Genomic DNA, 21,689 nt, shown 5'->3' on the forward strand with positions numbered 1-21,689 from the left:
TGTGGCGCCCTGCACACCCCAAATCACCTACAAACTTTAATCGTATATCCTCGTTATCACGCAGTAGATCAACAAGAAGTGTCCTTAATCGCTATTCTTGCAGCTGCAGAAATTCCATTACCAGGCAGTGCCAAAGCATTCAATCTCGTGTCAAAAAAACTATAATAGATTTCGGGAGTCCGTTTCGTGGCATGATACTCACTGGAATGAGGCAGAGCGGACTGACAATCATTTCTGATACAATCGCGGCCGGCCATTCTACATCTAGTCTCCGGCCGGAATGGCTGAATGGTTCTAGACGCTACAGTCAGGAACTGCGCGACTCCTCCGGTCGCAGGTTCGAATCCTGCCTCGGGCATGGATGTGTGTGATGTTCTTAGGTTAGTTGGGTTTAAGTAGTTCCAAGTTCTAGGGGACTGATGACTTCAGAAGTTAAGTCCCATACTGCTCAGAGCCATTTGAAACATTTTCTACATCGAGTGCCGAAAGGTTCTGTTTGACGTCGTTCAAACTGAAACAGAAACAAAATTTTCAATCTCGAGGGTGTCGAGTTTAATCCAGTTATCGAATGTTTTGCGACATATCACACCCGGTGGGAATGGAACGTGCCTCTGGGATCCGAAGGGCGGATTGCGCAAGCGTGCTCACGCGGCAGATAAGCCGGCCGGCGTGACGTCACGCGGCAGGTGTATAAGAGCGGCTGCCGCCAGCTGCGCCGCCTCGCCTCACGTCGCTCTGCTCCGCTCCGCCTGCAGGGTGAGTAGCGGCGCTGCTGCCGCCTGCCAGCGGGTCGCGCGTCTGCAGAAATGTCCAAATGTGTGTCAAATCTTACGTGACTTAACGGCTAAGGTCGTCAGTCCATAAGCTTACACTCTACTTCACCTAAGTTATCCTAAGGACAAACACACACACCCACGCCCGAGGGAGACTTCGAACATCCGCCGGGACCAGCCGCACAGTCCACGACTGCAGCGTCCCAGACCGCTCGGCTAATCCCGCGCGGCGGTGCGCCTGCCGGTGTGCGGACGTTTGCCACGGCGGACATTTGCCACGATTTTACCTGCTCCGAAGGTTTTGGTCTCTTGTCTCCCTCTCCTCCTCCTCCCCATCGCTTACTGACCCTTTCCACTGGTTTACTTAACATAGAACCAGAATCTGTCGGCAATTTCCGCCACATTTCTAGAGAGAGTTTCGTTGTGCAAACTATTAAATGCCTCTCGCATTGAAATGGACACCGAATTTCGAGCCTCAGTAAAACTTCGCCAATCTTGTAGATTTTCCGTTCGTCTAAATTATACTTGCCTTTTTCGGTGCTCCTGGAGCAGCATTCTGTCGTGTTTTGTGTACCATGTGGGATCAATTCCGTCTCTTATTAATTTATTTGGTATGAATCTCTCGAGTGCTGTTGATAATATTTTTTCCAACTTCAGCCATATATGGTCTTCACTTACATAGTTTGGAAGGATTGGAGACTGTCTCTAAGAAGTCAACCGAATGTTTAGTGGCTTTTATAAATAGATATATCTCGCGTTTTGTTTTGGTGAATTTCTTTGTTACGGAATTGAGCCTCGCTACGACTGTGTGTTCACTAATTCCTGTATCCGTCGTGATGCTCGGGATTATTTGTAGCTAAGAGTTCAAGTGTGTTTTCGTAACCATTTACAATTTGAATGGCCTCGTGAACTAATTGTTCAAAATAATTTTAAAAAAGCATTTAGAACAGTTACGGAAGTTGTTTTATATCTACAATGTGGTCTGGAAATGTATTTTTGTCAACATACGGAAGGTAGATTGAAGTCACTGCCAACTATAATTGTATGATATGAGTAGCGTACCTGTTTGTGATGAGACTCAAGTTTTCTTCGAACTCTTCAGCAACTGTTTCATCTGTGACCGGCGGTCAGTAAAAGGAGCCAGTTACTAATTTATTCCGGTTCTCGAATATAACCTCTGTCCATACTAAGTCACAGGAACTACTGCTTCAATGTCACTTGTGAGCTGGAACGTACATTACATTATTTTTCCTTAAGTTGTGCTTCTTGTTTCTGTTGTAGTGGAGATCATTACAATTACGGCTTTTCCCTCCAAAACCTAGGATGCTTTCTCTGTGACCCTGTAAATACCAGAGCTAAAGAATGTAGAACAACAATGTACGTTACAAGCATAGCGTTCTGTATTACTTCATTTCCTTCAAAAATGGTTCAAATGGCTCTGAGCACTATGGGACTTAACATCTGAGGTCATCAGTCCCCTAGAACTTAGAACTACTTAAACCTAACCAACCTGAGGACATCACACACATCCATGCCCGAGGCAGGATTCGAACCTGCGACCGGAGGAGTCGCGCAGTTCCAGACCGACGCGCCTAGAACTGCTCGGCCACACCGACCGGCTCATTTCCTTATTTCTAACATTTTAAAAATGTACGTCGGCTTTAGATGACATGTCAATCATAGACTTTCTTATCTCTATTTAATGAACGTATTTTCAGTCATGTTTTGAACTTTGTCCCCCTACACTTTATTAACTAATGTTTCACCGCAAGGGATATCGCATTTTAGAGAGTAAATTAATATGGAGTATGTCGTTCTACTTTTCCCACATTCACATACCCATTTCTTCTTTACTTATTGTCTTTTGGGCATGCAGTTGTAGTAATGAAAGTAGGCACAAATGCAGTGATAAAAAAGAAATGATTAGCATAAATTCGCATTCTCTTTACATAGTTCCTTTCTTGTTGCTCGCCTGCCGATGGACTGTTTCTATCGCGATCAGTAAGCGTGAAAGGAACCTACCGTACAGGCAGAGGAATCTATATTTATACTAGGCACAACTAATTACATACTGGCATAATCGTCGGTATTGCTTTCGTTTCCCTAAAGTTTTAAATATTTCGATTTCGGAAAAGGAGCTCTGTATTCCGCCAAGATGTCGAAGAAGAAGGTCCCTTACGTGCTGGTTGTATCGAGTAAGATGTGGAGGCGGCGGTTTGAAAGCGGACAGAAGAGGGACGAGGAAGGGCGTCCCTTACCTGAGGGGTCGCTACCTGGCGAAGCGGCAGGTGTGGCAAATGGCCGGCGTGGCAAATGTCAGGCATTCGCGCCTGCCAGCGCCGCGCTGGAGCCCTCTACACGGGAGAGTACCGCCAACCTGCCGGCCGCCGCCATTTTAGGTCTACTGCGCAAGGGCAGCCCTGTCGACGGAACTGTAAAATTCACCTCAATACGATAGTACGTTAAGTCAACAAATAACTATCGTTATTAATCGTTACATCCTTGATAACTCGGCGTCTACTGAGAAAATTAGTGAAAGTTCCCTACTCTGTCACTGACAAGGGAACCTCCCCATCATACCCCACTCAGATTTAGTCATAAGTTGGCACAGTGGATAGGCCTTGAAAAATTGAACACACATCAATCGAGAAAACAGGAAGAAGTTTGTGGAACTATGAAAAAATAAGCAAAATATACAAACTGAGTAGTCCATGCGCCAAATAGGCAACATCAAGGAGATTGTGAGCTCAGGCGCGCAGTGGTCCCGTGGTTAGCGTCAGCAGATGCGGAACGAGAGGTCCTTGGTTCAAGTCTTCCCTCGAGTGAAAACTTTAATTTTTTATTTTCTGACAATTATCAGAGTACAGGCACTCACACATAATCAAATTCGCTCTCCAAAATTCCAGGACATGTTCAGATTTGCTTGGACGTATGCAGGATTTGACGGTCTACACACGGAAAAATTTGAAAACGTTAAAAACATATGTTTTGACAGAGCACGGAGAAAACTGTGCGACTGTGAAACTATTGCATTCATTTGTTGCAGCTTATGTGACAAACCCTTATGTTTTCATCACTTTTTTCGAAGTGATTATCACATCCACATGAAAACCTAAATCGGGCAAGGTAGAAGAATCTTTTTACCCGTTCGCCAAGTGTGCAAGTTAGGTGGGTCGACAACATATTCCTGTCATGTGACGCACATGCCGTCACCAGTGTCGTATAGAATATATCAGACGTGTTTTTCTGTGGAGGAATCGGTTGACTTATGACCTTGCGATCAAATGTTTTCGGTTCCCATTGGAGAGGCACGTCCTTTCGTCTACTAATCGCACGGTTTTGCGGTGCGGTCGCAACACACAGACACTAAACTTATTACAGTCAACAGAGACGTAAATGAACGAACGGACAGATCATAACTTTGCGAAAATAAAGAAAGTAAACTTTTCACTCGAGGGAAGACTTGAACTAAGAAACTCTCGTTCCGCTGCTGCTCACGCTAACCACAGGACCACGGCGCTCCGGGGCTCGCATTATCCTTGATGTTGCCTACCTTGCTTGCCCATGCACTACTCAGTTTGTATATTGTGCTTATTTTTTTCATAGTTCCACACAACTTCTTCCTGTTTTCTCGATTGATCTGTGTTCAGTTTTTCAAGGCCTAGCCACTGTGCCAAATTATAGCTAAATCTGAGGGGGGTGCGATGGGAAGGTTCCCTTGTGAGATATAGACGCTTATAAATATAGCTAGCAGTAATTTCTTTCTCACGATGACCTTTGTGAAAAGTATTACATGCTTAAACGATAGAGTCCAGTCAAGGTCTTTGAGGTACACACATGACTTACAGTACATATTAAATTACAAATGCATACTTCGATTTGCATATTTCCTTTTTTAATGCTTGTTTGTTACAAATGATGGTAGTTATTTGTAATTAAAAATAAAAAAATCACAAAATTACAAATTACCAGTGCATCAATTTAGCTAAAACATGTGAAAGACAATGAATTTCTTCTTCTTAAAATACCTTTGCTGCATATCTCATACCAATATTTCTACTACTGCTCTTTGCTGTGGCTTCCTTCAGTACCTGGCAGTTATATTTCCTCCGAAGAACGTAAATTCGAGTCTTCAAAAATTCATCTACAGCTCTGTCCACAACACTGTGAGGAGAAGGAATATTCTGAATGAGTTCCTCGAATGACTTCTGTGCAACTGCCTCCAGTGCTTGGAGGGACAACTTAGCTTACAGGAACAGTTTTTCATCCACACGAAAGACTTTATCTGTCATCTCAATAATGCGAAATATATCTTGGGAAATGCATTCCAAGCTGTCTTCAGTTGTGTAATTTTTTAGTTCAGTGAGTCTTCGAACTGCTTCACATTCAGACTTCTCCTTTGGTGAAAGTGGTTCTCGGCACGCTTCACAAAGCAAATACTTTTTCTGCACTTGCTTTGTTGTTCTGCCTGCTAAATAATGTAGAGACTGTGCTTCCTCAGGTGGCATTTCTTCAACATCGCTTACGTCTGAATTCGCACTTGAAGCAAGCCTGCATCGTCTGTGCCTTCTGCTTCGTCGTACGTCCGTCTGTGTTCCAAGTAGTCGACAAGAAATTCACCATCTTCTGTCTGATAACTTCCATGGCGACTGGGACGAAAATACTGTGACACAGCAATAAGCCGCAGTATCATCTTCAAACTCAGACAATCTGGAACAGGATTACTGGCTCGAACCATACTGAAAAGGTTTTCCAGAGCATCCTGTGATAGCCTGCACAACAGAACACACTGGAAACCTGTTTCGTTCAGAAGATAATCCTGGACATTAATAGCTGTGCATGTTGCTAGAATAACTCCAGATTGTACAGGTTTCCAGGTACCCCTGTTTCCAATTTTCAAATTTTCAAACAGCGAGATGACACTCTTAAGGAACTGTACAACATCATTGTGTATGTCCTCAACGGTTCTACTCATGGCAGTTTTCCTGTTCCTTGAGGTCATTAATTTAAACCAACGGAAAATTGTGGCTATGAAAAACGCTGTTGACGTGGCAGAATCTTCAAGTACATGTTCCTCTATTGCATAATGTAACACTGCTTCAAGGCTGTGATTTAAAAGTGCGTAAGCAGGACCAACCTTAATTTTATCATAATGGTCTGGCCTTATGACATTATCTTTTAAATCCCAAGCAATATTTAATTTCTTTTCCTTGTCAAACTCGTACAGTTTCTTGATAGGCTCAATCGAGACTACCGGTCCCATCAAATTATTGTCTGCAATTGCTTGCCGTGGTAGGATAAATTGGTCGGAATTAGTTAGGTGTTCCTCACATTCTTCAAGATATGAGCTACGTCAGGCATGAAGTACAGATTCCGCTCTGGAGTAAATGGATGTTGGCAGAAATTCTTTGTTTCATTATGACGACCAGCAATAACACCACATTCACCCCACAGTGGCTGATTTTGTCCACCCATATCTGATACAATAACTTCTACCATCAGACCAATCGCTTCACACTTTAGTTCTTTACCTGAAATTGAGTTTCTGGTGAAATGGTAACCAATTATTTGTTTCCACCGCGTACTTAGACCACCAAGCATAAATACCAAGGCGTGACAAGCATGTTTTCCATACGAACCATTAGCTGCTGGAAGTATTGGATAGCCAATTACGAATTTCGATGAAATGTCGTAATTTAGGCCTGGCGTGAGACTCATCTCATCCATCATTATTGCAACATGTCTTTCAAAAGGATTCGTGGTGTCTACCTTCACTTTAAGAGCGGATACGAAATCCTCCAAAATACCTGGGCTGATTGCCAGAGACTCAGGTTTCCTTTGTAGAGTTCATTCGCTTGGTAATGGTTGTCGCAGTTCTCTTACCAGATTGTATTCAACGCTTCCACAAGCTAATCGAATTTTCAAAGCCTTCTTAATAGTTTCTGGTGAGCACTTTGTCCCTCGCATAGTTTTTTTTCTGCAGTGCCAAGATCTGATCGTCGTATAAAAAAGGTTTCACAGATGCAGCCATCATATCAATTTTACCATTTGCACTGTGTAGTTGTTCTGCAATAAGTGGATTTTCCTTTTCAGTGTCATTCTCAGGAGGCAATCCCACGTCAGAACTGTGAACATCCGGCAAAACGTCTTCAGGAAGTACGCAAACTTGATCATTACCTGAAAAGAAATAATATTAATAATAATAACAAAAAAATGTTTTGTCGAACTACAATGCGACAAATATAAATTTCATAAAAAGTTAGTAGTGAATAAGATAGATAAGTTACTCTTTAGTTACATGTATTTAAACTGTACCTGGCTCTGTCTGTGTAGTGAAAGTGCACTCAAGTTCCCTTTGCACACCCCTGTCCTTTGGTGGCTTTCGTCCCTTAATTTGAGAACGATGGCTAAATATATTGGGTACCGCATTAGGTTTCAGTTTTTAACACCATCTTTACAATTTCCTTCAAACTGATCAGGTGTGAAGTGAAGCTAAAAATGACAATCCAAATTACACTGTTAAATAAAGTTCAAAACTAATACCAGTAAAGAAGTAAAGATGGCATTATGAATAACTAACAAAATAAAGCTTTTCAAATTTCATATACATGAAGTACATCTGTATTTGAAGATTTGATTTTCAGGTTCTGTCTCTTATTCAATGGTGATCGTAGGCATTATTGTAAAAATGATGTGGATGTAGCTTTATTAATACTATCAATAACTTTGTTAATGCATTTAGAGCTATTTCTACATAAATACTACTAGAAAAATGTATAAAGTGAAAAAATCTTTTTTGGTTTTCAGGTGGAACTGAACCCAGGACCCACATATCATAAATCAAACGCTATACCGACTTTTTTTGTTAGATCTCTTTTTTCTTTTGTTCGTCTTCGTTCGGTGCATCTGTTCGGGGTGGACGTCCTAAAACACCCGTTTATGTTCGTCGTTGATCCATTAACTCAGTTTTTTCTTATTACAGAGGGGAGCTAACCCTCTGACCGAACACACTGAGTTACCATGCCGGCGACTGAGGTATACTTGCACTCTTCCATTGTGCTTTGCAATATGTAATTCACATAATTATCTGCTGCAAAGATAAGTTTCCTTATCTCACACAATTTAGCTGTTTCGTATGGAAATGTATCTTTTCTTCCAATACGGTGTAGCCACAGTTCGCCTCTTTTCGCATTCCTTTCGAGCCCTGTGGAATGCAGAAAAGCTTGCTACCTCGGACTGGTTTCGTATAACAATTTACAGGTCAGGACTGCGGCATTTTCACTATAGAACAGTGGAACTTGCCACGTTAAGCTCTTAATTTAATACACAAAGAGTATATATATATTTCCAACACCTGTAAATACTTAAAAAATATCGGCTAGTTGATTCAGATTTGCCACTTACGCTCACGTATTGGTTAGGCTCAAACGGCTGCCTCCCTCCGCTCGCCTCACCCGACCAATAGCAGCCGCCGATTGTCGGCAATCCGCACATAAAAGGTTGGTGGCGCTCTCTCGCATACCCAAGGTGGCTTCCGCCGACTCCCCCTCCCTGATGATGCCTTCCACCCCTCCATCTACCCCCCCTCCTACCAACTTTGAAAATCCCCATCCTCCCCCCACCCCCGCCCGCCGGGGTGGCCGAGCGGTTCTAGGCGCTTCAGTCCGGAACCCCTCACTGTTATGGTCGCAGGTTCGAATGCTCCCTCAGGCATGGATGTGTGTGATGTCCTTAGGTTAGTTAGGTTTAAGTAGTTCTAAGTTCTAGGGGCTGATGACCTCAGATGTTAAGTCCCATAGTGCTCAGAGCCCGTCCCCCCCCCTACCCCGCTTTTTCCCCAAGGGCACACTCTCTCCCTTCCCTCAGTACTCCCTTCCTCCCTCCCTCCTCTACCCCGGGCCTCCCCTCCCCTCTACCTTGTTTCCTCCCCCTCCCATCTCCTCTGCCACTGGCATCTACACTCTCCCCTCTCCCTCCTCCCCCGCCTTTTCCCCTTTCTGGCAGCTCCCCAGACCCGTACATGTATAGAGAACTTTCGCTGGCCGGAGATCGTCGCCTAGTGTTTATGTGTGCTGTCGTGTTTGTGTTTCATCGTTTGTGCTCCATAGTTCGTGTGTGTCATCTCTGTCTCCTCTGTGTGTGTCCACGTTTCTGAACATTTTTATTTTGGACACTGTGGCCGTGTACGGCTCCATGTGTTTTAATTTTGTATGCCTACGTTTTTTATATCCACCATGTCTGTTCTGCAATTGTCTCCTTCTGTATCATTAGTCATGTGTGTGGCCGAAGAGCGGCGTAGTATGCCGCTGCTGGCCTACCTGTATCAGGTGTCAAAATAACAATAAAGGGAAAAAAAACCACTCTCATACAGGGCTCTATCCAACGCTCACGAGGGCGGCTCGCCTGCCCGTCGACACCGACTCCCTCCACATTTAAAGTCTGTGCGGGGCTCGGCCGCAAGTGAAAGTGACATAAATAGGGGCTGCAGACGCCAAGCGTTTAGCAAACGTTAGGTTTTATGGCGCGGGTCGGACGACCAAAATTATGTCAGCAAAATTCCCAGAAAGCAATTGGCGCAGCAGAAAGAGGCCAGAGAGATAATCCGAAGGTCCTGTTGTCGAGTCTCTACGTCCAATCTTTTTAGTTTTGTTCATTTTGTATGTCGCTTACACTGCAAATAGACCGGGATAATACTCCAGACATTGTATTTATTAATATCTTAATAAAACGCATGAAAACGAATGGGAAAGTAAAATTTGAAATTGCGAATATTAGTGCTAGCCGCAAGCCGGTCCCAAGCCCGGGCCCATCTAAAAACAAGAGGATGGGGAAGTGTGGAGGGGGAGGAGTAACAACCTCGTAAAAAAACCAGGGTCCGTCCGGCTCCAGATGGTAGCACCCTGTCATAGGGCCCCTGCCTAGGGTTACTAGGTGAAACCCAGCCAACGGTCTCAATGGCGGAAGAGGAACAATTTCCCAACGGCAGAGAGAGCGGAAGAGCTAACTCCAGGGCTTACTACCTTGGTTTTAATTTCGGATTCGGGGCAACCCGATCCCCCAATTTATTATCCAACAATTACTGCTAAGCATGATGGGAACGTCGTCAAAGATAGACACTACTCCAAGAGGTAGACCGAATGGCAAATCCTCCGTTGTTCGTAGAAACAATGCAATGGGGTCAAAGGATTTTGGAGGACCCCAACCAACATGTATGCAGCCCTCAACACTGAAATTTAAGAAAGCAACTATGTTTGCAACCCTAAATGTAAACTCTCTAATTAAAGTAGGAAAATTGAAATTATTGATTGAAAAGCTGAACCAGAAAGAAATTTTAATATGTGCATTACAAGAAACAAGGTTTTTAGATGAAACTGCTTTAGATTTTGAAAACTATCGTTTATTTAAAGGAAAACCAGGTAAAATCTTAATGAAACAAATGCCATACCTGGGAACAGCATTTCTGGTACATCACTCAATTTTAGATTCAGTTACTAACTTCTACTCGAGTTCTGAGAGACTATCCATTCTTGAGATTAAATGTAAAAACAAAGGATACTCTATAATCAACTGCCATGCACCCATAAACCAGGACAACAAAAATAACCCGGAGAAAGTTGAAGAATTTTGGGAGATACTTGAAATGGAACTGGATAGATGCTCAAAGAAGAACATAAAAATGTTAGTAGGCGATTTTAACGCACAAATAGGAAGGGAGAAAAAATACCATGGAACAGTAGGCCTCTTCCCAGGTCACAAAAGAACTTCAAAAAATGGAGAAAGGCTTATAGAGGTATGTAGGCATTTCAACTTGAAAATAATGACAACACATTTCAAAAAGCTGAGCCGAAAAACTAAAACATGGAGATCACCAAATCCACTTCTCGGAGAATTCCAAATTGACCATGTGGCTATCTCACTTCATTGTCAAGAAGAAATTCAAAACACTAAAGTGCTGAAAAGCCTTGATGTTGATTCAGACCACTATTTGACTACGATTAAATTCAGACCACTCCCATTTCGAAAAGAGAAGAAAACCTTTTACAAAATTCCAAAATATAACACAGAAACGTTAAAAAATGAAGAAATTAAACAACGGTTTCAAAGAGCATTGCACAAAGATAGCGATGGCATATCCACAATAAATAAGGAAGCGGGATGGGAGGAGATCAAAAACGAAATAGTTGAAATAGCAAAAGAAAATTGTCTCGTGAAAAGAGTAAGAAGACATCCATGGTGGGACAATGAATGTGATGAGAACCTGGAGAAGAGACAGAAATTGTGGCAGAAATGGAACTCCACAAAAGATCCTCAAGATCTTGACAATTTTAAAATCCAGAGAAGAGAAACAGCTAAGCTTTTCCGTAATAAAAAAAGAAGACAATTTCAGGATAACCTAGAACAGATTGAGGAAGACTTTAAAAGAAATAATTCTAGAGATTTCTACAAAACTTTTAGAAAACAGCTAACCAAATACCAATCCCCAAATTTATGTTTTAAAGATGAAGAGAACAAGCTAGGTTTGACAAACAAGACTAATTGTGAAATATTAGCAAAATATTTCGAGAATCTACTAAATTGTGAACCACCAAAAGATAAAATGAGTTTTGAAAACCACCGAAATACTAATACCGAGTCAAAACCTCCAGACGCTGAAGAAATAAAACACATAATACACAGTCTAAAAAACAATAAAGCCCCAGGTGAAGACTCCATAGTACCAGAAATCCTAAAAATAATGGATACCAACCTCCCACAAGTTTTGGAACATATGTTTAAGAAGATCTGGGACGAAGAAAGAATTCCTGAAGACTGGCAGTGTGCCCTGATACACCCACTACACAAAAAGGGGGATAAGATGAATGTTAATAATTATAGAGGGATCTCGCTACTACCAGTAGGATACAAAATTTTGTCAAGGAAATTACTTCAAATCGTGGAGCCAGTTCTGGATAAAAAAATAGGTGAATATCAAGCAGGTTTTAGACAAGGTAGATCTTGTGTTGAACAAATATTTAACCTGAAAACACTAATTCGTTACAGAATCTCAAGAGGCCAGAGATTTGCAATAGTATTTGTAGATTTCAAAAAAGCATACGATTCGGTAGATAGAGAAACATTACTGAAAGTATTGGAAGAATTTGGGGTCGATACGAAAACAATTCAAATTATCAAACAGACGCTAACAAACAGTAAGGCCAAAGTTAAATTTATGGGTGAAATTTCAAGGAAGTTCGAAATTAAAACAGGTGTTAGACAAGGTGATGGTTTATCCCCAATCCTCTTCAACTGCGTACTGGAAAAGATATTGAGAATATGGAAAGAAGAACTCAAAGGCACCAAGAATGACATCAGAATTGGAACAAAAAAAGAAAAAATAGAAGTGGACTGTTTAGCTTTTGCAGACGATCTGGCAATAATTACAGAAAACGAAGAAATAGCTCAGAACTACCTGGAGAAACTACAAGAAGTTTCGGCCAGAGCTGGACTGCAGATTTCATTTGAAAAAACCGTGTATATGTCTAATCATAGAAATAACAAGAAAAATCTTATTACTAAATATGGCAATATTAAGAGAGTAGAAAAATTTAAGTATTTAGGTGAAATAATTCAAGTGAATGGTTTAGACAAGAGTGCAAACCAGGCGAGAGCAAGAAAAATGGAATTTGCTTTTCAAAAAACCAAAGACATATATAACAAAAAAAACATTTCGATTCAAGCTAAATTAAGACATTATAAAACTGTCATTAGACCAGAATGCCTGTATGCATCGGAGTGCCTAACTCTTAACAAAAAGGGGGAAATAGAAAACATGGAAAAGAAAGAAAGGAAAATTTTGAGAAAAATATTAGGACCGAGAAAGATTGGAGAAGAGTACAAGCTAAAGAGTAATAAGGAAATATACAAAACTATTGAGAAAGTGAGTGAGGCAATGCGTAAACGCAGACTAACGTTTTATGGTCACCTGTTGAGGATGGATGGAAACAGACTAACAAGAAAAGTGTTTGAACATAGTAACAGGAACGAAAAAACCAACAATAAATGGATACAGATGGTGAAAAAGGATTTGGCCTATTTTAATGTCACCCGTGAGTCAATCAGGGACAGGGAAAAGTTTAGACAAATAGTGAACGAAATTAAGTGTTTTCCAGAAGAAACGAAACTAAAGAATAATAACAGGAAATGGTCGGAAGAGCGGAGGAGGAACCACTCGAAAATGATGAGGAAATATTGGGAAGAGAGAAAAAAAGATCAAAAAGCCGGGCAAGTGAATTGTTGAACGTGGTCCAAAGATGGCCGAAATCGAAAGAAGAAGAAGAAGAAGTGCTAGCGAAAGGTAATGCATCTGAATTTTTATTTATCTGAAAACTATTAAAGCGCTTTAAGTAAATCAAAACTTTATTAACATTCTACATATCTACATACATGTCTACGTATCTATTGGTCAACACGGCCGCCCTTGTGACGAATACATTTCTCCCAACAAGAGACCAGTTTCTCGATGCTGTCACTGTAGAATGTTTGAGTTTCTTGACGAACCCACAACCTCACCTCTCCACGCACTGCTTCACCACTATCAGAGTCCGCACCTTGTGGTCTAGTGGCTAGCGTTGCTGCCTCTGGATCACGGGGACCCGGGCTCGATTCCCGACCGGGTTGGGAATTTCCTCTGCCTGGGGACTTTGTATTCGTGTTGTCCTCGTCACTTCATAATCAACATCAGTCGTGACAGTGGCTGAGTAAAGGAATTGGACTGTGTGAAATGTTGGGACTTTGCAAGGGCGCTGATGACCGAGCAGTTGAGGGCCCAACACAACCCAACCTCAACACCAAACGCCGTTTCTTTAAATTTCGCCAACAGCTGAAAATCGGATGGCGCCAAGTCGGGACTGTACGGAGTAAACTCGTGGCGTCGGCTGGTCGCAAACGTCGCAGCGCCCGTGTGAGGTCTGGCGTCGCCACTCTGCAGGAGAGCTCGCTCCGCGTGTGGGCAGACTCTTCTGCAGTCAGACACTGAACCACAGCACACCGTCTCTCACGCACTGCGCCGTGTCACACGCTGCAAGTCAGAGCCCTCTACCGCTAGAGGCCTGTAACATTCAGTGAATATAAAGAATCCGCCTCGATTGCAAACAGAAACCGGATTCTATTTGCCTTCGAGGCGCATTTTTTATAATCATTAAATTATTCACGATTGCTGACGCGCTGCAGTGTTAAAAGTTCGAAAGTTGTCACGTTGCTCAGCGAGGTGGGAAAGTCGACCGAGGGACATCTTTGTCGTGTCATACCTCAGCCGATGTTGAAAACAGATGAAAAAATTCGGAGGTGTTGCTTTTCAGCACGGTCTCAAAAATTTTCTGGAATTGATTGTAAGGCATGCGCGAGAAATTTTTATATAAAATTACATACCTTTATCGTTTTACAGTTGATGATTTATACGGGCTGGGGTGATATTAATCAGTGATAGTCTCAGCGTCTTACAAATGCTGCAAACACAGAACTTTTTCAATTGCATAATTGTTTTAAGGATTCCCGAGAAAAACAAGCTTGATTTAGATACTGTGCCTTACACACATTGTCGAAATAAGTCTGGACTGTAGAATGACTCACACTGTAGAACAGTCGAAAAGTGACACCAAATCGATAAGACAGCTCACAATCACTCTGTCAGTTTACCCACTTGCAAACATTCCAGTGTTCCAGATACATATGTGGGTTGTCTTGGTGTAATCACAATCCTAGATCGAAGCATTAACTGTGCAAGTGTAGAAAAAAAAGAAAATGTCGAACATAAACAAACCCCTCAGGTAACATGACTTTGACTCTGTGAAGGAAGTCACACGAGATGGACAGCAATGTTATAAACTGGTACAATACCTGCTAGTCATCTCTCAGAACTACTTTCGTTTGTGTGTAATGTCTATGTGACACAATTATCTTAATTGGAAATTAGTACAACATGGCATTAAACGCCAACGTCCTGTGCTAATAGAGCTAATGGTACCTCCAGTAAACTAAACCGCACGTTCTAACGTCCAGTCGATCAACTGGGTCCTTCGTTACAGCAGTAGTGTTGCTGAACAGGCATAGCCCGTCACTGGAAACTATGAGATATTGAGTCAGAAAATTATCATTGGTCGCAAGTTTGCGAGTTCCTTATGAGTGTCTTGAAGAACATGTGATCTGACACTGAGACAGAAACAGTTTCCTATGTTTATAATTTTTTTGCTGTTATGTTAATTACCCATATGGAGAACAAGAAAGCAGCGTCCATTTAATATATATATATATATATATATATATATATATATATATATATATATATATATGTGTGTGTGTGTGTGTGTGTGTGTGTTATGTGCAGTCCAGAGATTGTTTGACAGTGGATCTCCAGTCTACATGTCTCTCTCATTCCAACCGCTGTGTTCCTCTGGTTCTTTCCCCATTGACAGATTCGCCAGTTATGGTTTCCAGGAGCCCTTTATGTCTCAACAGATAAGAGAACTAACATTCCTCCTGAGATTCTGTTTTGTTTGCAGCTATAGGAGGTGGTTACCAGGTCGACGATTTAAACCTAAGGCACAAAGACAAGCAGTTGCGTGGGTAAAATTCACACACTTGTCTTTCCAGTGATCGTGTAGTCAAGTTGGCAGAGCTACCGACGTAAGGTATTTATCGTCATCCCCTGTCAAGTTGACATTTGCTCATCTACCTGAACAAATCAGCAGATTGACAGCCTCATAGCTTCTTGTACCCTGATGATGTGGTGCCTTTGTGAGGCTTCGACGGCAGTCTTCCTGCATTTGTCGCACCTCCTCTGTCTAGTTTTCCGCGTCCGTCGACGTTTAAACAGTCACGGATGAACACTTTCGGCTGTGTTAAGGGCGTGGCCGCTTCTGGCGACCCCTGTTTGCGTACGTGGCGGCTGCTGTTCTCCAGTCTGGAGGTACTCTGCTGTCGCTGGAGCAGTGTGATGGCAGCGTGGTGTGTGTGTGTGTGTGTGTGTGTGTGTGTGTGTCTGTGTGTGTGTGTGTGTGTGTGTGTGTGTGTGTGTGTGTGTGTGTGTGCTCCATGTAACCACCACCAGCCCCACACTTTTTTATAAATCCAGACTGAGTTTCTTAAAATGTGGCTTGGCCTTTTTGAGGAAATGAAGTTAATATTTCCGCTGGACAACTACCTTAAATGTTCATTACTTTCTCTCTTTTTAAGTCATTCTTCTATTGATGGAAATTCAAATGTCTGTTTTAAGATTTGTGGACAGTTTCCCTCGTTCACTTGTACAACACATAAGAGTATCGAGCCAAACTTTCACATTCATTGCTCCCACAGAAGATCAGCAAAAACATTGTCGGTACCTGGCTCATGTTAATTCTCGACTTCTACAAAACTATTTCGAATTGCTGTTTTAAAATCGATTCTTCAGCGACTGTTACTAATGAAACAACGTAAATCCAATAAGCAGATAGGGATATCCCATTTTATTCAAATGTCCAGTCTCGGGATCTAATGCACACAGTCTACACAGTCAGTGTAAGGACGAACTGAGAAATTCTTCAGCGAAAATTAGACCTCGTTGTCCAGAAACTGTATCATCGAGTGGTTATCTACTATTATCAGTACCATCTGCAATGCGGAGGTTCAGTGACCTCTGCTACAAAATGATAGTATACGTGTTAGTTGAAAACAAATGGTTCAAATGGCTCTGAGCACTATGGGATGTAACATCTGAGGTCATCAGTCCCCTAGAACTTAAAACTACTTAAACCTAAAGACATCACACAAATCCATGCCCGAGGCAGGATTCGAACCTGCGACTGTAGCAGTCGCGCGGTTCCGGACTGTAGCGCCTAGAACCGCTCGGCCACCGCGGCCGGCTGTTAGTTGAAGGGAAAGTATATTCTCTGCGGCTGGCTCTGACATATCGTGCTGTGTGTGGTTGTCGGATGTCGTCCTGTTGGACTATTTGAGAAGTGTTGAGAATGAGTTGCACGCTGAGTAGGCCTGGTTCCCAATGTTTCGCAGAAATACCCTCTAGGTTGTAATAGATGGTGGATTCCCTGTGTGAAACAACTCCTGCAAGGCTACATGCACAACTATTGGTTAAATGACGAATAATATAGATTCCTGCAATATAATAATGTTGTTTTCTTGAAGAACAGAAGTGAAGAGAATATCTAGTTGAATAATGTACTGCTCACAGTTCTTCACAACCTTCTTGACATCTGGGTAGATGTCCACTTCGAACGATTGCCGGTTCAAGTAAAATCGCCGTGTAGAAAAAATTATGGAAATGAAGCCTCCCCCCCTTCTGGAGCTTATCGCGCAAATAAAATGTGCTGAAAGAAAACCGTAACTATTTAAAAAGGTATTATTAAAGATATGCAGGTATTCACCAATGGCATCAGTCTAACACAGCAAAGATGTAACGATACTGCCACTGGCTGGTGATGGACCACTTTTTATGAACCGTCACTCGAGAAGTATCAGTAAGCAACCAATTGTAAGCAACCAGTTTGTAGACATTTATCTGTCGAACTACACGTGTAGGAAAAGTTGTTCTTTAGGTTTTGGCATCAAGTGTCAGGAGAATAGGATACATTCACTGTGTGAATGCAGCATCACGCATTCTGCTGTGCACACAAAGCTGTATTGCCCAACCCGGCCTCAAACACAGTGATGTGTGTAGTTTGCAGCCGTCAGCTCTTATGGGTCGCTGTGAGCCTGTTCGCATAGAGCAGCGTTTAAAGTTGTTCAGTGCCGCTGTGGCTGATGCCAATGAGACACCTCTGAATAGTGTCACGCTGCATGAAGATGACGACCAAGTACGTCACTTCTGGCCGACACCTCGAGCAAGGAAGCGTACTGCACAACGGTTCGAGGAGGGCGGCAACATATTTACAGTTTTCGACAGCTGATGTTGATCTGCGGAATTTTCTTCGTGTAGTAAAGGAGAATATCAGAGTAATCGCTGTTCACACCTCAGTACTACAGCTTTGTTCTCTGTCACTTTCTTTCTTCATGCAAGCCATATGCCAGTAACCTCCCCAACATAATTCTTTGTTCTCTCCAAATCTAGGCAGTACATGGAAGATTTTGAATTGCTCTAAAGGAACATTATATGACAGAATAATGGTTCGCTGTCAGGTCTTGTATGGAACATGATCAGAAAACCTGGTGAAGTAAGCATCGGTGCTCCAGTGTACGGCTGCTCACACCTCTCGCAGCCTGGGACCACCTCACAGGAACACAAACCAGTCCTCGTGGTGGTTCCAGTTCGTTCCATAAAACTGAGACTTCCCACCTCATTTCCTTCTCCTCTCTATTCAGCCACTATATGAAGCTCACACAGTACTTGGATACATTCCCTTCTGTGTCATGCTTTACTGAGTCTTTGATGAATCGGTACCCCACGCCTCTCTGCCTGTTTCAGTTGCTCTATGGATTTCTATAGCCACCCAGTGAACACCATAGACTTGCATTCCACTGTGGCACTACCTATGATATTATCTACCCCAACTATTACTGTTGCTATTCCACCTTTCATAGTCTGAACATGAAAGAGTTTCTGAGACCAACAATCCCTTTTTTCTGCACCATCTTACAGTTACATGTGTCCATACAAGTCTAGTAGCCATTAACACTGATAAACTGTCATTTATTTTTCAGCTAGATTCTAGTACTTAGGTAATATTTTGTGTGGTATTTGACACACTGGTAACCTTGTGTTTGAGATGACGCTACTTGCATTCCCTCAACCAACTCCAATGAACTTATAGCCTGTACTGTAAACCATTCAGTGTGTTTATCTTTTGTTCAATAGACATCAACATGAAAATTCATGTTTGAAACATCGATCATGTTACAGTCATTAATTACGTTCTTGAAAAAAAAAATTTAACACATCGCAGCTAAATATATTTTTCTACATTACTCCAAACTGCTCCTGCACACTATGGGAAATGACAGGAGGTCTATAAAGTTTTTATTAACAGTAATCTTTTTAGTAACAGTAATCTTTGTGTACAGTGTCTGATGATCGATGTGCCCTGTTAATTAAGTTAAAATGTCCTTCACAACCAGAAGAGTGCCGTGCCTGTCCAGTTGGTTTGCTGCACCACTAGCGAGATATGCTCGTCTCTGAACTAGAAGTTATGCGAGGAAAAGTTCTGTGCTGACTGGGATTCTAACAACGTACTTACTGTCACCGCTGATGACTACACATGAATTGACGTTCACTGTGAAATAGTTTTTCACCAGTAATTAGAAGTGCAATTTATAAACCGCAAATGATATTATAAAAACTTCTGTGCCTGATTGAGAGTCAAAACCGGTACGAATCGTTATTGTTGACAATGAATGTAGAAATGTAAAAAAATTATTATTGCCTTTCACCGATGATTTGCAGTGCAAATGCTACGACTTGAAGTCACCTGATGAAAATTTTTGCACCCACCCACTATTTAAAACCACACCTGCGTCTTTCATGGAAACGCTGAAGAATTTGTATAGCTGGGGAAACAACAAAAGGACGGAACTGTATAGTCCAGAAAGGGTCAAAAACAGCGGAAAGGGATACCTGAGTTGAACTCCCTGCTCATCACCAACACTCTCCAACATCTCAAGCTGAAATACGTACGCTGTGACGTTACATGGCGATTGGTCCACTAGTGAAATGCGTACTTTCGACTTGATTTTGTAATCGCTGAAATGAAATCACATAACAGTCAGCTACACTATTGACATTATGGAATGATGCAGAAATTTCTGCAGGAATGTTGGCCCCTAGATGAGCAGCTGTGATTTTGTACGAGTCTATGGTTACACTAATACTGGATCATACAAAATAAACTCGGCGACAGGTATCAATCAAATTTCCAGAAAGTTCTCCGGGTAGTGTTGTCGCATTTATTGCTGCAGTAGTGTGTCATTGTGTCAAGACCAGTTAATTATTTTGTACTGCTTAATTATTGCGCTAGAGGTTTATATCTTTACTAAAAGAAGAGATGTATTTGGTTTATGAGGATGTCATTCATGTTGTTTGTTGTGGTCTTCAGTCCTGAGACTGGTTTGACGCAGCTCTCCATGCTACTCTATCCTGTGCAAGCTTCATCATCTCCCAGTATCTACTGCAGCCTACATCCTTCTGAATCTGCTTAGTGTATTCATCTCTTGGTCTCCCTCTACAATTTTTACCCTCCACGCTGCCCTCCAATACTAAATTGGTGATCCCTCGATGTCTCAGAACATGTCCTATCAACCGTTCCCTTCTTCTAGTCAAGTTGTGCCTCAAGCTCCTTTTCTCTCCAATTCTATTCAATACCTCCTCATCAGTTACATGATCTACCCATCTAATCTTCAGCATTCTTCTGTAGCACCACATTTCGGAAGCTTCTATTCTCTTCTTGTCTAAACTATTTATCGTCCACGTTTCACTTCCATACATGGCTACACTCCATATAAATACTTTCAGAAACGACTTCCTGACATTTAAATCTATACTCGATGTTAGCAAATTTTTCTTCTTCAGAAACGCTTTCCTTGCTATTGCCAGTCTGCATTTTATATCCTCTCAACTTCGACCATCATCAGTTATTTTGCTACCCAAATAGCAGAACTCCTTTACTACTTTAAGTGTCTCATTTCCTATTCTAATTCCCTCAGCATCACCCGACTTAACTCGACTACATTCCATTATCCTCGTTTTGCTTTTGTTCGCGTTCATCTCATACCCTCCTTTCAAGACACTGTCCATTCCGTTCAACTGTTCTTCCAAGTCCTTTGCTGTCATTCTTAGACAGTCATTTATAGACAGTCATTATTATGTTCAGACACTGGGCCCATTTTTATGCTGGAAGTATCGTTCTTTTACTGCAATTTCAAAAGTAATGTATTTTTTTTACCATGAGGTGATATTAAGCTACAAAGCAGCTTTGTTTATCCAATAAAATTGTTTTTTGAGGAGGTCATTCGTTGTTATTCTGTTATTATTCACACCATTGATCTTGGCAAAGAGGAGGCATGTCTTCAGTAAATGCAGCACAGGGGATCCCCCTGGATAAATTCCGTGTGGAAAAATTTACCAAAGGCTGTAGGGGAGTGGAAGGAGGCCTAAAAAAAAGTGTCACTCAACTGCGTAAGGAAGTGCATACTTTTTCCTCGTGTTGCAGTCAACATTGATGCATATAGCCTGAAAGGGCATTATTAACTGAAACAAGTAGAGTCATGTATAAGGTCGTAGAGATTTTGTTTGATGTGTTGTGATACAGGCTGCTATAAGTACATTTATCAGTCGTCATTCCTTATTTGAATTTATAAACTGTTTTTGCAGTGATGTATTGAATGTTGTACATTTGAAGGTTACAAGGATGATTGTTTCAACATTCAAAAACGGTGCATTAAACATTTTGTGAGTGTATGTGGTTTTTGCAGTGGTGTATTGAATGTTGTACATTTGAAGGTTACAAGGATGATGGTTTCAACATTCAAAAACGGTGCATTAAACATTTTGTGAGTGTATGTGGTAAGTGCAGCGAAGAATTCACATCAGAAAACAGTTTTCTCATTTCGAATAGTATTCCTCTGATGTGACAGTTTACCAGTACGGTCCAATCGATTACTGGCAAATGTATTGAAATACGACCGTTTAACCTTCGTGCAATACTTGAATTCAATAGGAAATGTTGAGGAAGAAAAAAGAGATTAACTTAGGGTCAAACGTCCCATCGACTGCAAGACCATTAGAGTCAAAGCAGAATCTACAGCTCCCAAATGCGGGGAAGGAAATCTACAGTTCCCTTTCAAAGGAAAGGTCTCAGCATTTGCGTCCATCGATTTAAGGAAATAAAGCAGAACGCAAATTAGGATGGTCAGATGGACATTTCAACCACTGGGCTTTAACTTCATAAAAGTAAATTT

General features: G+C 41.7%; 1 protein-coding gene across 1 annotated transcript in view; it reads left to right on the forward strand.

Annotated features, from left to right (window-relative positions):
* Positions 1-21,689, forward strand: part of LOC124553266 (ankyrin repeat domain-containing protein 65-like) — a 64,498-nt gene that overhangs the window by 28,528 nt on the left and 14,281 nt on the right. The gene's annotated exons all lie outside the window — the stretch shown is intronic.

Source organism: Schistocerca americana, chromosome 11 (assembly GCF_021461395.2).
Source record: "Schistocerca americana isolate TAMUIC-IGC-003095 chromosome 11, iqSchAmer2.1, whole genome shotgun sequence".
NCBI classification, from domain to species: domain Eukaryota; kingdom Metazoa; phylum Arthropoda; class Insecta; order Orthoptera; family Acrididae; genus Schistocerca; species Schistocerca americana.